The sequence below is a fragment of the Eretmochelys imbricata genome, chromosome 9 (genome assembly GCF_965152235.1).
Source record: "Eretmochelys imbricata isolate rEreImb1 chromosome 9, rEreImb1.hap1, whole genome shotgun sequence".
NCBI classification, from domain to species: domain Eukaryota; kingdom Metazoa; phylum Chordata; order Testudines; family Cheloniidae; genus Eretmochelys; species Eretmochelys imbricata.
Window position 1 is genome coordinate 92,571,013 of NC_135580.1, and position 17,830 is coordinate 92,588,842.

Below are 17,830 nucleotides of genomic sequence, written 5' to 3' on the forward strand. Positions count from 1 at the left end.
CTTGATTTAGGCAACTGCTGCCCCATATCTTTCTTGGCTGGTGATTGAGGACCCACCAGGCAGGGGACTGTGAACTGTGAATACCAGGAGGAGCTGGTGCCTGTTTGAAGAATTTCTGCCCCTTCCAGCATTCCTATCAGGAGGTACAGTAGTATCGGAGGGAAAGACAAGAGTTTTCCATGCTAGGAATCCCCTCTACACGGTCTCTCTTCTACAGGGGAATCTGTCACACCACTGCTCCCTGTTCCCTCTACAGGACAAGGGGAAGGAGGACACCATGCTGCCCCCAGCTCTCTCCCCATTTGGGAAGGAGAAGGGATGAAAAATATATACTACTATATTACTACCTATTTTATACAACATCTCTCTTTTGATAAATCTGTACATTTTTGAAGTTCAGGAATAAGATATTTCCATGTTTTGGAAAAGAAACCATTTTTACCTTCTTTTACATCAGTCTAGATTCTCCATTTTCCTGAAGTCTAGAATAAGAGTTGGGAGCCACCAAGTATATGCTCCTATCCAACTACCCAAAGCTACATTGTGTGAGTGGCAATGGGTGTTCTTGGGGCTACATTTCTTCTGTTACCCCAGTCTCTTTTCTACACCAAATCCCTTTATCACTAGATAACGGAACAACATATCAACATGCATCATCAAGACCTCTCATGATAGCCACTGAAATTGGTGAGCTTCCTCTATTTTATTTTGATCTCCTTCCGCCTCTGCAAGAGACTTGCAAACTGCAATTATGGATTTCATGTTGATGGAGCTTGGAGTCTATGAATTTTTACTGTTAGTCTTTAAATAACAGTAACAATCAATGAGTGTTTTGTTTGGATGGTCTTTTGTTTGAAGACTACCACTAAATCATGGCTGGCTGCAAGGGGACAGTATTGCAACTGGTCAAATATCAGCCCTCTCCAAACCCTGCTGGTGCTTTTAAAAGAGAAAGTGTAAGGAGAACTTTAACTGGCTAGTAAGTCATCTGTCTTTTAGTGACCTCTGTTGTCAGGCAGCTCAGTGGTTACAAAGTATCTGGACATGAAACTACTAGTCATTAACCTCTTGATAAATGGCAGATGCCTCCTTGTAAAATGTGAGCTCATAGAAGTAAGTCTGAGGTATGGATAAGGAATTTTTCCATCCAAAACTAAGAAATCTGCAGGAAATATTAATCTTTAGAGGGCTAGATTTTAGAGATCAATGGGAACTTTTTATGTTGTTTATCTAGCAGACACATTCATTTGTTTCTACAGTGGTACTGCCTGCTGCACCATTCACAACAACAGATCATTGCAGCTTGAGCTATCCATAGCCCTTAACTGCATCATCAGAGTTCATGATATACTATGAGGACAATGTACCCAGAACTGTAAGACCATCCTAATGTGTGGATACATGTTTGTGACTCTTAAATCTAATTCAATCCTAAATTCCTCTTCTAAAACCTACATCGCACTTAAATATGCAAAATATTCTGCCTCTTTAAAGCAACACTGCTGGATAATGTACTCTGTATTATTTAAAACAAAATACAGAGCTAAGAAAAATAAGGCAAGATCGCCTTTTCATGAATTAAGCCTAAAGAGTTATTTCTTTCTTTCTAGCCATTGCACTTTTTTTCATTTTGTTACATGTTAAATTTCTTCCTGACATATTCTGTTGAAGTAAACCAAAAGGATAAAGGAAATTCTGTATTAGACAAATGAAAAGAAGCAAGCATAAAAAGATAAATGAATGTACTTACAAACCTATGAAACAGTCTTATAAAATGGCTGATTAATAACTGTACTTATAAAGCATGTTACAGACATTTTCTAACAGTACCGTAAGCAATAGATATGTTTATATTTAATATTGAAATTTGATATAAAATATGATGATTAGTAGGAAGGACAACTGTTGGAGTTGGTTTCAGATAAAGTAAATCTGCAGGATTTATGAGTTCCCGTCAAGAGACTGATGGATGTTTAGAAGACTAGAGAGAGGGGAAAAATTGGATTTGGGTATTTGTTTAGCGGTTCCAAGCTTATCACTTGGAGTATATAATTCTTCTTAGCCTGGTCTGCTACATGAGGAATATGTCATCACATTCAGTTACACAACTCAAAGGTTAAACAACCAAACCACACTGCTACTAAAATGCATCATCCTTTAGTGGCAGATGGAATAATTAGGGAGAAACAGAATATGGTACCAACAGTAAATATATGGCAAAGCAAAAAGTGAGGGAATAAATTCAAAAATATACAGAAATGCATAAATGAAAGTGGAACGTTCAAGAGTTCAGAAAGCCTCCTCCCAGAGGATATTAGTTAGAAGGAGGTAATATTTTACAGAAAGTGGAGGACTTAGATGTTCTTCAACCATTTTAAAATGTGCTTAATATTCTGGAGATGTGGGTCATGCTGGCTTGCACGTTTAATGTTTCTATTAACTCCCATTTATAAGCAAGTGGCATCTGATCACACTCAAGGCCCAATAAGGGCTTTTAAAGATTGCCAGCAATCTTAATCCAAGGTGACTGTTTCATAATCATCATACCTAGGGAAGTAACACATTTCAGTCTCAAAGCCCTGAGCCAGAAGAGCTCTGTATCTTTAGTACTTTCCAACACTGTCTGTATGGTCTGAACATGAATTTGAGTCCTCTTGAGAGACAGATACGTGTAAGTATGCATATATGATCTATATGGAACTATGTAACTGTTAAACTTAAGAACACCATGTGTTGAGATTACAGAATGAATTCCTTGGTAATATCATTCCCGCTGTTAAGAAAAGGCAATTCAGTGGATATATTAAAGTTACAATGAACACAGTCAATGAGGGTAAATCAAAAAGAAAACTGTCTGTATCAGAACGCTATCTCCGGAGGTGTTACAAATTCATTTCATTTCCTATTCTTCTCTGTCCTAATCGACATTATTGTTGAATATACATGTACTTGTTTGTCTTTTCATCCACAGCTAATGCATAATACCACTTTAGGGAAAGTGTGGAATTAAGAAGGATTTTTTATCTCATTATTAGAGTGCCATTTAGAGAGCAACAGTTAAGGCTGTGTCAGCATATTTATTATATTTTCAGAGGTTTATAATTTGGGATGTGAATTTGCAGCAGCCTGAAATGTGGTGACAAAGAAACACAGTTATCCCTGGGGCAAACTGGTGTAATTCTCCTTGACTGACTACTACACTTGCTTATTCCAAAGATGAATCTGCTCCAACAGCAGGCTTTTCATGCATTAGAAACCTAGATAGAAAGGGGGTGGAATGAAGGTTTTATTGGCATGAGTTTGGGAGGGCCACACCACTGACAACTGACAAAAACTTTATTATTTTGAGGATGCAGTAAGTTGACTTAGGCCTTAGTGGACTCCTTGAAAAATGGTATGGATTGAAAATGAGGCTGCCTTAAAACAATTTTGGAGGGATATATGATTTTGGTACAATGAGCTGGATCATTACTGTTTCTTTGCTGCTCCTGGTGCTTTTCCCAAGGATTTAGCAGCCAGAACGAGAAACACGTGTGCACTGAAAATATATCAGCTTAGACATGAACAAAGAACGCCCTTTCTGGTCAGTACTTGTAGATGCCGTCAAAGAATTCTGAGAGTCCCACCAGGCTCCTTTTTGTTCCAAAAGAGGATTGTGTTCCAAACTCCGCCCACTCCCGCACTCAGTACAGTGTTGCACAGGCATGAATTATGGAGCCAGGTCACTACATCCCAGTAGTTTTCGTATGCTCAATTAAAAAGGAACAAACGGTTTAAACCATTCATTCATGCAACAACTGACGGAAAAAAGGTCAACCAAGCGGACATGAAAGAACAAGATAAAAGACCATTGCTGAACCTGTACTGCAACTCATTGCACTGCTAACAAACCCAAGTGAATGCAGGAATGGAGCCAATTGTAAAGCCATCACTATCATAAACGTTGACTTCATGAAATGTTCTGTGCACCTCAGACCTGTAGGTTTGGGCCCTTGCCAGCAGAGGGACCAAGCATCCCGATATTATTGGGACCATACTATTATTAAGGGCTTTGTCTTATACAGGCAACTATTCCCCGCTTACCCCGCAGTCCCGATTTTTCATACTTGCTATTTGGTCACCCTGCTTGCAAATGAGCAAGTAAAAGTTTGATTTAGGAAAGATGAGATAATTATTATCCATAAAAAGTACAATCATCAGATACCTCATTTTCAATAAATTCACATACCATTTTAATAGAAGCTTTAGAACTCCTGAAAGGGATATTTTCATAGCTGACAGGCCAAAAATGTTATTTATCCATCTAGGCTGTGGGCTTGATCCAAAGCCCAATGAACTCAATGGGAGTCTTCATTTACTTCATGGAGCTCTGGATCAGGACCTAAACCTATTTTCTGGCTGTGAATACCTTCTATCACTGAAATATCTAAATATTTTATGGGTAATTTAGCTCCAGGGCCCAGATCCGCAAAGGTGCTTAGGCACTTAAGTCACATTAATTTCAGTGGGAGTTTAGACACCTAAATATTTTTGAGCATCTGGGCCAAGGTCCCTAGAGGATGTCATGGAGCACTCCTTTCCTCCTTCTTCTGGTTTTATGAAGCTGTATTTGGGGTGTGTATATAAAATAACAAACCATTCTGATTATGGAGACAAAACTTGATCCAAGAGGATGTTCGTGCAACACACCAAATTCTGTTCCTCCTTACTTAGTCTGGGTTCAATTCTCCACTGTGGCTAAGCTGCACTTGGCTGTAGGGTGTGCCAGTTTCAACTCCCTGATCCCAAGCTGCCCAGAAAATTAGCTCTTACTTCTGCCAAGCTGGCATGTGTAAAATATGTACTCATTTGGATCACACAATTGCCTACAAGTGTGCAGTTTTTTCTGTGCAATGACAGCACACACACGTGCATGAATCAAGCACATACAGGTATGGTGTTCTTTTCCCCACCATGCTTGGCTCTGGTTGTCATGCTGGCAGATTAGGTGTCAACACATACCAAGGCCCCAGGCCTCACTGAACACTAACAAATGCATTGCTGGAAACCAGGATAACTCACCTGTGTGTTGGGATTGCTAAAACAGATGCTAAGTTGATAAAAATGTGTTTAGTGTTTAGGCCTGATGAAATGCTTGTAGGATGCTGCATGTACTGAGCTCACTTATAACGTCTGTAACCCATGGTAGAACGTTACATTGAGTATTTGCATTGTAAACCTCTGTAACTGTGTAACTCAAACAGGAGAGAAACATTAATTAGTGTAAAGTGCTGCTCTGCACAAGAAGACCCACTGAAACCAAATGAGCCATGGTGAAACATCCAGGACAAAGACTTTGTGGATTGTCTCCTCTCCATCCCCAACAGCCAGGAAGAAGAGACAGGTGCTGACACTTGTTCAATATGTTTGAACTGTGGGGGAAAGGAATAAAAATGCTTGACCAGAAGGAACTGTATCACTGTGCTGCTTGAAATTTGGAGAGGACAATATTTCCAAGCATAAGCGAGGGATCCCTCAGCTGCTTAGCCTGGGTTAGCCCTAAAGGAAATATAGCATTTGCATATTACAGCAGCTTCTATTACCTTTTGAAATCTATGACTGTAACTCATTTGTGTGTGTGTATGTTTACCTGCTTTAACCTCATAAATAACTCTGTTATTTCTCTTTCATAGTTAATACATCTTTAGTTAGTTTATTGTAGGATTGGCTACAAGTGTTGTTTTTGGTGAAAGATCTAAGGTACAATTGATCTGGGATAAGTGACTGGTCTCTTGGGACTGGGAGTAACCTGAATATTGTTGTGGTTTTTCGTGTAAGGGACCATCTGTCACAAAGACAAGCTTGCCCGGGTGGCAAGACAGACCAGAGTATCCAAGGGGACTGTCTGTGACTCCATGTTAAGGCTTTTATAGTGCTTAGGAGTTCACACTTGACATTTGGTTGGTGATCTCTAAGTATAAAATGCATAACCAGTTTGGGGTTTGAACCCTGTTTCTTAACAGTCTGCCTTGAGGTTGGCACTCATGGTCATGAGCCACTCCATATAGCCTGACATTGGTATGTCGGGAATCAAACTGAAATGGACAAGATTCGGCTCTCTGAAATGCTAACAAAAAACTGGATTACTGCAAATGGACTTCTACTCTGAGAGACTGTGACTGCCAACACAACAGGGAGGCCACATTTCTGAACACCATCCTTGGGATTGTCTCCTTAAACGGGTAGTGTTTATAGCTAAAATATGGCAGAACAGAGCAGAGAAAGATGAGATCTCACACAGAGATATAACAAGCAGGGGAAAGAGTTGATAAAGGGGTGGCAGGCAGAGGAAGTATATAAATGGGTTGGGAGTCTTTAAAAGAAAACAGTTCCCTCTTGCTTTCTCTTTACACTGCTACAAATGGACCTATTCTGTGGGTTTTAGATTCGGAAACATACACTAGCACCTACAACTATTTATCCTCTTCCGTATTAGCGAGACAGCTTGGAATGTCATACCAAATTTCACCTGTGATATTTAATAAGACTTAAATCCGGAACAGGCAGGAAACAAATCCATGTCTTTGAGGTGAAAAAAAGCAGCGCATTACCATCCTGTGGTATGAAGCCCTTATTAACGCGACAGTCCAATGTTTTCTGGAATACCTAGTTGTGGAGAACACATGTGAACACTGACGAGCAAGAAGATGTTACCTTTTCCACCTCTGAACTTTCACTGAATTGGTCCCATCAGTTCAACACAATCTAAACCGCTTTTACCCTGTGGACATTACACTGAGCTTGTTTTTCATTTTCCTGATGCATTTCTCTGTATTATATTAGACTTTTCAGAGAGTGGTAAGTCAAGTTATCATGCAAATAACAAACTGAACAATGGAATTCAGATGTATTTCAAGAATATGTTGCACACTGCAGAACAATTTTATCATTTATCAGGGGATTTTGTGTGTGTGTGAGAGAGAAAACATCTAACAATATATTTCCCCAGAGAAGTGCATAAAACAATGGACAAAAAGGTCGGGAAAATGAAAACAAATGGTAGCGTAATTGCAAAGGAAAAAGAGGATGTTTTGTTTTAAAATATCCCATCTATAAATCGTGAGATTTGATATTCATCCTCCTGCTGAAATGGGCAAGTCATCTTTAAAATATTTCCTCTGAGATAATCCAAAAGTTATGGTAACCCCCGCTCACCTTGAACCCCGCCCCCAACCCTTAAAATGTTAAATGGAATTTACAAGCACCATTTAACCTGATATTCATGGCCACTTGTTCAACAATTGTATACACATCTAAATAATTTTTATTAATTTTCCCTTCTCCTTGTCTCCCATTTTTTCCCGGTTCTCATTGGTGACCATAGACTAGCTCCTGACAACTCTTACTCTCTCGAGTAGCCTTTACTCATGTAAGTAGTCTCATTGGCCTGAATGGGACTATTTACATGACAAAAGGCTAGTTGCTTGATTAATGGATCAATTGCTCATTCTCCAGCCTGGTGGTTTAGTAAGGTATCTCCAGTGAAGTCTCATGTGTTAGCCAAACGGAAATGCTACGGACAACAAGGTTAGTTGGCCTCTTCCCCCTCACAGGAGACTGAATACATTCGCCTCATAACACTGTCAGCCTCCCCCCAATCCAACTGATGGAGAAAGATGTCTTGCTAAGAAACACTCCATTTTGTGTTGTCACACTCAGTCTGCCTTAGTGTTTCTGGCACCATATCAGTAATTAGTGTAATTACAGCTGGTGAGAGAGGAGTAACCCCTGTGGTTATCTATTAGATACCTCACAATCAGAGAGTGCACTTCATTACTCATCTCTCAGTATCATCTTCTCATTCCAAAAGGATTAAGCCAAATGAATTCTTTCAGCAGAAGAATTTCTTTATCTAGCCCTCCATTAATCTCCGTGTTTAAAAAGCTCTTCAAGGCAACTAAAATATTAAGTTGCTTCTAAGTGCATTATAACTACTGCTCTGTTGACAGGCATTTTGTTTTTCATTAAAGTTGAGAGAGAGAAGAGAACTGAGGCAAATGGGGAGGGAGAAGGCAGAACCTATTCCAGGTTTTTACCTACATGTTGCCTTGAATAATATTATAGCAAATCCAATAATTTACAGGCTCATCACCAAATAAAAGGCCAAATCCTGTTCTCAAAGTCAATTCCCATTGGACTAGAAACAGGTTTGGGCCCAAAGGTTTAAATTACAAACTAAACATTTTGTCTACATTAAAGAAAGCAATTTCTTTTTACAGGTACAGTTGCGGTGAAGTTTTAGTAATAATTAATGGGCTCCTTGCTGGAAATTTAAAGTCTCAGTTCTTCCACACAATCCATAGGTACTGTAAGTCAAACTACACTGTGAGCTTCTCGCTTGCTGTACAATCGGTGATTGGAACCCTGCCCTCTGAGTCTGGCAAGCCCAAATCTGAGACATCATAACGGTAAAAAATGTGGGACTTAATAAAAAGAACAGAGCAGGAAGATTATGATGTGGGATTAATATTTTTGATAACCTCTAGTTTTATGACTCAGCGTGTTGATGTATACAGTTTATAGTAATAAAAGCAAGAAGATGATGTCTGTTTGAGGCTTGGATAATGAATGATGAGGATAAACCTAGAGGTCTGCTCTGGAACTGTGTTCTTCTATGGAGAAAGAGGATCACAGTTTGTTCCCACTCTTATATTAACTTGGCTAATCATGCCAAACTTTTCCAGTGTGGACGAAGTGTCCATATCCCTCCCCCTTCATCTCTCCACTCTACTCCCTAGACATTTCCTTGGTAACGGTGTCCTCCTGTCAAACACTCCCCCATAAAAAAAAAATCGCAGCTGCCCCCAGTCATGATCCAACTCATAAGGAACAGCAGATCCCCCAACACACACATTCTAAAACAGGGCATCCAAAGTGGGAACCATTCCAGAATAGCTATTGCAAAATAGCTTACTGTACAATAGCTATGCTTGTCAATTTCCCCATATAGACAAGGCCTAAAAGGCCACTAAGGAAAATCCAGTTGTTATAGGAAGGGCCCACTTATGTCCGTTTGGATTCTGCTAATTGTCAAGGGCAGTATATAGCCCAGAAAGTATGTTGTGAAACACACTCATCTCCATTACTTTCCGAATCAAAAACACCTTCTAACTGAGCCATATCTGAGCAAAACTATGCCTTAGCCAAAGCACCAGTGTTTTCTCAGGCAAACCAGCCTTGACACGGCAGATCTACACACAAGGCTTTGGGAATTTAGTTAAACAATGATTGATAAATCCAGAGTAACCTGCAAAGGTGATGTGAAAAAAATTCACATCAGATAAGATATTTAAAAGATTTTTCTCTACAGGAAATAAATAGCGTAAGACTGGCTCATCTATCCAGTGCTCTATAACGTATATGGAAGTGCATTCATTTTACTCATTGACTATATTCTTTTATTTTATTCCTTTTTTAATCTGCAGGTGAAGTGAGCCCTTCAAGGAGGTGTCTGATGAGCTGTCAGTACCAGCATGACATTCACAAATCTTTTGCTGGTTTCCTCTTAGATAGACTAATCTCATATCTGAAGAACTGGACTCTTTTGGTTCTGTCTTTTGGAAATGGGGTTGTCTCTGCTAAATCTCAAACTTCAGTAATGTGGTCTGGAGTGGAAGCAGCTTTTGAGCGTTCATTAGTTTCGTTTACATGGAGGCATTTCTTGCAAGTCTGAGCTATTTTTAAAAAAAAAATACCACATTGTTTCTGCTCTTTGAATTATTTGCCACTAAACAAATGCTCCCTACTGACATTTAGGCATGTTAAATGTTGTCGAGAGACACTATGCTTCAGTAGTAATAATAATAACACTTCACTCTTATTTAGCGCTTTTTCCTCAGTAGATCTCAAAGTGCTTTACAAAGGAGGTAGAGAGTGATATGCATTCCACTCACCTGAAGCTTGAGTTATGGGGCTCCATGCAGGTGAAGAAGTGAAATCCACCACCCAGTATGGGACAAGGCTGCAGGGCAGCACATCCTCACCCCACTTGGCGCTATTCTAGTTTGTGGGCTGTAACAGAAGCTGCAGCCCTGCCATGTAGCTGTGTGTGATGTTGGGACCAGCCTGGATCCTTTGGCCATCCACTGTAGCTCACACAGGGCTAGCAAGGAGATTCTATCTTTGTTGCATGTAGGATGCACCCCTGCGCAGCCTTCCACCGGTGGCTCCCCGACATAGCACCTATGGCAGAGACTAGCGGAGGATGACGGCCTTGCAATTGTACTTCTACAAGATGAAAAAATTTCACCTTCAATGCACAATTACAGAGCAAGATGAATTTTAAGAGTGAGAATAAGTCACAGAGGAAATTGTGAAGCAGCATATCAGAGCAGCCACCTGAACCTTGGTGATCAAGCTCTGAACATCAAGCAAAATAAAGGTGAAAGCATAACTCATCCCCAAACAATTCACAGTAGGCCTATTAGTCCCCTGCTCACAGACCTGGTTTTCCTCCTTAAACTCTCTTAGCTGTACCAAGGACTGACCACATCCTGGCTACAATTAACAAAACATTCTACTTGTCTTTGCAAGTGCTTTGAACTGAGTTTGTGGCCAATACAGGCTTGTGCACGAGAAGCAGAAGGACGAACGAACAACTCCACAAAAAGGCCAGTACTCAGCTTTTGATCTTCACTGCAAAGACATCAGCTGACTAAAGTTCCCAGCGCTGCAGTGGGGTGGATTGTCCAGCCACACACTTCCAGTGAGCTTTTGGAATCGGCCTTCATAGGTTAAGCACAGAAAGTAGGGAAAGCAAACTCATTTCCATTAATATCAAACCCACTGGAGCTTGGTGTTTTTGCAACTTTCATTCAAATGTGAACACTAATAGGGTCATGCTCTGCTCAAGAAGACTGTGACAAAAGGAGCAGAAAGAGGGCAAAGATAAAAATCCAATGCCAAGGAGGGTGAAAAAGTGGACAAGAGAGAGTGGCAGAGTGGGAAAGACTGCACAAGGGGAGGGAGAAAATTGCTAATGGAAAACTAAATATATATCTATGTCTTTCGGTAGGTTACCAACTTGTGGCAGCTTAAATTTGGAGGGAAGGAGAAAGATGAGGTTGGTGGGGTGTCTTCTACTCCTGACACAAAGCAGAGCCTTCCCTTGGACTAGAAAAACAGATTTATTTTTTAACTGAATCTTGAAAAATAGTGTATTTCAATTATTGGCTTTGCCAACCTGAATAATTTTTGCAAACTCTGAAATACATTCAAGAGGGCCTCCAAACCTCAGGCTCTGCAAGGTTCCCCCAGCCCCCTTGCAGAAAATATCAAACCCAAGGAAAATCTCCACAGTTTCCTGCACACATTCCAGGTTACTTAGAGCCCAAATATACTTGCATGTTAAAAAATTCACTGTGATTGTACCCTAACAAATTCATGTTGAGTAAAGGAATGAAAATAAATAAAGACTCTGTGACAGCAATCTCAAGCTGTTGGGTTTCTGAATCACTGGGGGAAATTTGTCCTCCAGAATGAATTGCTGGGGACAAGCTGTCCTGTAACCCAATAAAGAGGCTTACATGGTTCATTTCAGTGCTAATGGACAATCACTTCATAAGACTGCATAAAACAACTGTATTCTTGTCCAGAGGGAAGACTGAAGGTGTTTAATACAGGCTGCTAGGGCCAGGTCTTTTTCAATCACAGATATTGAACAGAGAATATTACTAAGCCTTATTCTGGTCCTGAAACAAGCACAGGGTTGGGGAAGAATGGGGGTTATAGCTGTGTGTTGATGACTGTTTATGTAAAGTGACATTTGTGTCCTAGAGCATGGTTAAAAACGTTACATTGAACATGCTGTTCAAAAGGAGAATTAAAATGGGAGGTGTAGTTCCAAACTCGACCACTGGGGGGAGCTGTTCATTGAGAGTCCCATCAGGAAGAAAAGGAGGACTTGTGGCACCTTAGAGACTAACCAATTTATTTGAGCATGAGCTTTCGTGAGCTACAGCTCACTTCATCAGAGTCTCTAAGGTGCCACAAGTCCTCCTTTTCTTTTTGCAAATACAGACTAACACGGCTGCTACTTTGAAACCCATCAGGAAGAGCAGCAGTGCCTCCATGGAGGCAGAAGAGCGGACGGGGCAAGACAAAGGCGTGAGAGGCAGGGGCTGATGGGAATGTGGGAGAGATGACTGGGGCTTTCACCATGGCTGGGGGACTTTACATCTTTATTGGGTCAACTGCTGGTGAGTGACTGAAGCCCAGTGCAAAGGGGGTTGGAGGGGTCAGGACTAACTAAGGTTGGCGAACCATTTGTACAGACAGGAGAGTTCTGCCCACGGGAGTTAAGGAGGAACCAGGAGAAAGAAACGCAAGGGGCTGTTTCTGTCTTATTGCACTAAAGTCTGTGTTCTGGGGTTGCATGGTCCCGCAACCCTCCCTTCCATTCAGATCTAACACAAGCACCCCTACATCAGAATGCGCCATCTTTGTAAAGATAAATGGATCTTCAATAAGAAAATAAACTATGTTTTGGATCAATTTTTAAAGATAGAAGCCAGAGAATTTATCCACGCACAGACAAAAAGAAAATAAAAGGAATAAACTACTAAAATTATTTCTAAATCTGCATGATTTATAGTGCTTTGTGTAGGCACGATGGAAAACAAGCAACAGGCCCGATCCTGCAAGCACTTACTCAAATGGGCAGTCCTTGCTCATGCAAGCAATCTCGGGTCCAAAAACAATGACACGACACCACTGGTGCATATAATTACTTTAAGATAAACAGATACGAATAATTGTACATGATTTCCAAGCATTTCCTTTCACTTATAATGCAAAAAGAAAAATTAGAGGATAAAATGGAAATGTATCTGTTTCCACTTCCATGTTTCATACATCATTAATTCTGCAAAAATATATCAGCCTTCAGACTGATACTTCACTTTGTTTGGCAAGCTCTAAGACGGCAATATGCTTGATAACCCGCTTGAAAATTTGATCCTATTGTTTAACAAAATGAGAATTGTTTCATAAGGGGCTCCACCATGTCTGCACATATTTTCCCCTAAGTAACTGTATGAGGCTTGTATTTCCCCAGACAGTTCAACATTTATGTTGATGTGCTTGGCTGCCGACCCAATCTTGCACTAGCTGTAATACAGGAGAATTTTCCTCAGCGTTTTGAATTATGGCACTGAAATCACTTAACAGTGCCTTCGGTGCATGTTAAACAAGTTTCCTGATATAGTTAGCTCTTGCAGAAAGCTTGTTTACCCTATAAATTACAGCACATGGTAAAACCACATTTTGGCCTGGAATTCACAATGGCGAATTATTTTCGATATTGCTTCAAATGGGGCAATTCTGAAAAATTCAGCTTTCCCCTACACACGCAATCGCGCACACAAATAGTCTCTGTTCTAAGTATTCCCTATCACGTCTTGGGTTACTCTAGTATTAGAAGCTTGATTGGGTTAGTAGAACGCTCCCTGATGGGACACGAAAACCCAGATCCTCAAAGGTATTTAGGAACCTATCTGCTTCTTTAGGCACCCAAGTCCTCCATACAGGTTCCAAACTGCTGCTGAGCTGTGGCCTAACCCCATAGGTATTTAAGTGCCTCAGTTTCCACCAGTTGCCCATCTTCGACCTGACATTGCCGTGCAGCTAACGAGCTGTTCAGAACCCTTGCTCAAGCTGAGGTCCTGAGGCCTCAAAGCTGGATTCTCAAACTAAGCAGGGGAATGCCTATCTCACCAGGGGAGCACAGTCCTGCAGGCGTGGTCTGAGTCTACCTCTGACCTGACACCTGTTAGACCCCGCAGCAGGAGGGACAGATTGAGGCCACCGATAGATGGAGAGACAGCACAACAACCACACCGAAGAGAATTGGGGGCACCTGTGAGAGAGGCATCGAGCCTGAGCCGGGGAGAGAGATGGCTCGGGCTGCTACGGCATGGGCTACTTAAGCGGCTGACCTGGCTTAGGTGCCTAACTCCAGGCAAGGGTCTGGGGCTGAGGATCCTGAGCAAAGGCAGCTACCTATCTGGCCTATCAGCCAGGTGCACCAAGTCCTAAGACCCTCTCCTCAACATTTCAATCCTGGCTTGCTTAGACAGCTCCTCACTCAGCTTGCTGGCTTCTAAGGATCCCTTTCAGAGGTGCCTAGCCCTCCTTATGCATCGTATGGGGAACCTGGGCACCCAGCCTGAGGGTGAGTATTCTAGGAGCTAGGCATTGCAATGCCGAGCAAAACAATGCCCAAGCACCTTTGAGAATCTGGACCCAAATGGCAAGGGAAGGAAAAAGCAGGGAGGAACCAGGAAAGGTTACACTAAAGATATCCTTCAGAATAGCAGCCGTGTTAGTCTGTATCCGCAAAAAGAAAAGGAGGACTTGTGGCACCTTAGAGACTAACAAATTTATTTGAGCATAAGCTTTCATGAGCTGCAGCTCACTTCATTGGCTGCATCCGATGAAGTGAGATGTAGCTCACGAAAGCTTATGCTCAAATAAATTTGTTAGTCTCTAAGATGCCACAAGTCCTCCTTTTCTTTTTAAAGATACCCGTAACCACTGTTTTGCCTAATTATTCATAACAAACCCTACAATATGCTATCAGGGTTCTGATGCCAGTGGGAAAATGATCCACTGTGTTATTTCTGAAATCTGAACAAGCCATCCACCTTTTCAGCAACTTCCTGTCTTAAGACACCACCCCACGAGCAAATACAATTCTGCTCCTGATTAGAAAGCCACTTTTAGAAACACATTTTTGTTGTCCCTTTAAGATGTAGATTCTGACACTGAAATCCATTTAGTTATCAAGTGCATGACACCTGAAAAAGGGAAAATAGAGAGACACAATAGTATCTGGTGATACAGGAATTTTGAAAAAAGATTATTCAGGGGTACATAAAACTACAAAAACCAAACCCTCTCTCCTAATGTCAGGATATAGGTAACTGCAGAATAAGCCTGTCAATCATAATGAACAATAATCTGAAATTACACAGCCAGTGGATGGATAATATTTAGGAACCTAGATACGACCATACTGGATCATATATGTGCTCCACATAGTTCAGAATCTTGTCTCTAGGGAAGGTATGAGAAACCTTGCAGTAGGTAGTTATGGAATAATTTGCCAGCGAGGAATGGTTCTTCCTGACTCCCAGAGGCTGGTTTATACCCTGAAGCACAAGAGTTTATATCTCTTCCAAAACTCGTTTTGTTTTGTTTGAATCCTTACTATTATAACTCAGCGTGCCCCCGTCGTCCAGATAAATGTCCAAACTTTTTCTGAATCCTGCTAAACTGCTGGCCACCATGGTATCTTGTGGCAATGGGTGTCCTAATTGTGTGTCATGTGAAAACATATTTCTTTTGATTAGTTTTAAATTTACGAAGTGTCATTTTCACTGCATGGCCCTTTCTTTTGACATTGTGAGAAAGGGGCTGGGATTTTCAAAGGAATCTCATTCGGATGAAGTGCCTAATTCCTTAGGTTTCTCTGAAAATTCCAGTCAGGGTAGCTAGAAGTGCCTGATCAACCTTTTCTAAACCACTCGTTATTTCGCAGACCTTGATCAGCTTCTCCACTTTTATTCACCTCCTCTCTAAAGTAAACACCTCCAGTTTTTTCAATCCTTCTTTATATGGAAGATTTTCCATGCCTGATTGATCAAATGAGATCCTTAATATGTAGGGCCAAATTTTCCAAAGTAGGCACCTATAATACACATGCAAAATAAGCATCTGCCAATACAAAATGGTTACTTCCTGTGCAAAATATACGGTTGTGAGCACAACCACCCATTCTGTGACTGCAACTATCTATTGTTCACCTATCTGCACTTGCATATTTAGCGTGAACAGGTTATACACTTGCAGTCGGAAATCTGATCCTATGAGGAAACGATCTTTATTTTGAACTAAGAGCACATATATTTTTTCACTTCTGTCTGATGTACGGACTGTGCTCTCCCATTGAGTTTTGACATTAAATTCCGTGGAAGCAGGATCAGTCCCATTAAAAGTAAATTGCATGATCCACACTTGCATTTAGTATATGGGCTGTTAATCTACAGACGAATCCATTTGATACGTGTGGTTAGGTAGCTGGGTAACTAGCAGGGCACAACACTACCTTTCATCTCCTAAGGTAATGCAAATGTTATATCTCAAATCCAATTTAAATTGTCATTCCCTTGAGCTCAGACATAATTTCCCTCTAATCCTCTTCTGGTTGTCTATAGTGTAACCTTCAAAATCTCAGATATGACACTGTAAAAATGATCAAGTCATAATTTTTTTTTTAGAAGAGCAAAACCCAGCTATTTTTCCTGGTGGCATTCTGTTCCCAGCTGCTATCAGAATCAAGAATTCTGCAATTGCCTTGAACTCTGCATTCATTTTATTCTTCCAGATTTTTGCCAATGAAAATCCCTCAGTGGTGCTTCAAGGGAAAATAATCTTGTCACTGTTATTGTGCTATATCTAAGATTAGGTAGGTCAAACTAACTACAAGCATGTTCAAACTGCTGTGGGACTGGCTGTTGGTTTAGGGGTTGGGTTTTTTTGGGTTTTCCCCTTGCTCCTACCACAAAGTAATAGGGATTTTCCCCCTTTCATTCCTCTTGTCTTTTGTTGTTTTTAATCGACCACCCATCAGTGCCGAATTGCCTTGTAACTGTCTGCTGGGCTTTCATTTGACAGAGATAGCTGCTATTGTTAACACAAGCCTTCACTTCAGCCCATTTAACTTTTCTCAGTTTGACAGCTTCACAATAGCCACCTTCCATCTAAAGAAACCTGTGATTTAGTAGAAAAGGAATGTGGGACAACAGCCTGATCTGTCACTCAGTCTCCAGTGAATTGTCTTGGCATAAAGTTCCCCCCCCAAAGCCAGAGGATGAAACACTACTTGAAAACAAGATGGTCATAAGACAGGTTCTGTTATATAGTCTGGGAAAATCTAAACAGCACTGATGCTTAAAAATACAGCCCCTTCTTGTCAGTATTTTGGATTCAGCCGCAAAATACATATTTTGATTGATTTTATATTTCCATTTTTACTTATGTTCTAAAGCAATGGTTGATTTTCCCCTCCTTTTTATTCACCTTGTAATTGTTCTCAAATTGATCTATGACAACTCCTCATGGAAACAATAAGTCAAAAGTAAATTAAAGCTTTCATCGGACAACTATTGCTCCTTCTCCGTACAAGTCTACATGAAAAGATATTGATGAATTAAGCGCCTGCATGTCTTCCCTTGTGGACAATTAAAAACTACCAAAATTACAGCTGCTTGGCACGGAATCACAGCGCTACAAGCTCAGATCTCCAGGAAAAGACAGTCTGCAATATTCAATTTTTTGATGAAATTTTTTTTATGGGCACCCACATGGCTCTTCATGATTTTGTGCCTGTAATTTGGGTGTGCACAAATGATAAAACAATTCGTCATCCCTCTATTGTCAGGTATACATGTGGTTTGTATCCGCAATATGGGTAGTTAGATGTCTGAATTATACTATTTGCTCACACAAATGTTGGATGCAAATTTACAAACCATTTTTGAACATCTAGGCCTGAAAAAGACCTATTTTAAAAACTACAAAGCAGAATTTATTTCCAGGTCATCAATACTTCCACACTCAGATATGCATGCTCAAATCCCAGTGACTTCAGTGGGAGCTGTATGTGAAGGCAGAATTGGGACCACAGAATACTATAAAAATAACCCCACTAAATACATTATCTTCACTTGGCGTAAAAAACCCATTTTCTGAGGCCGAAAGGAAAAGTGCATATGTCTTAGATGGTAGCTGC

The 17,830-nt window shown here is 40.7% G+C and overlaps 1 protein-coding gene across 3 annotated transcripts in view; it reads right to left on the minus strand.

Annotated features, from left to right (window-relative positions):
- The window catches only part of AFF2 (ALF transcription elongation factor 2), a 410,708-nt gene that overhangs the window by 108,091 nt on the left and 284,787 nt on the right, over positions 1–17,830 (minus strand). The gene's annotated exons all lie outside the window — the stretch shown is intronic.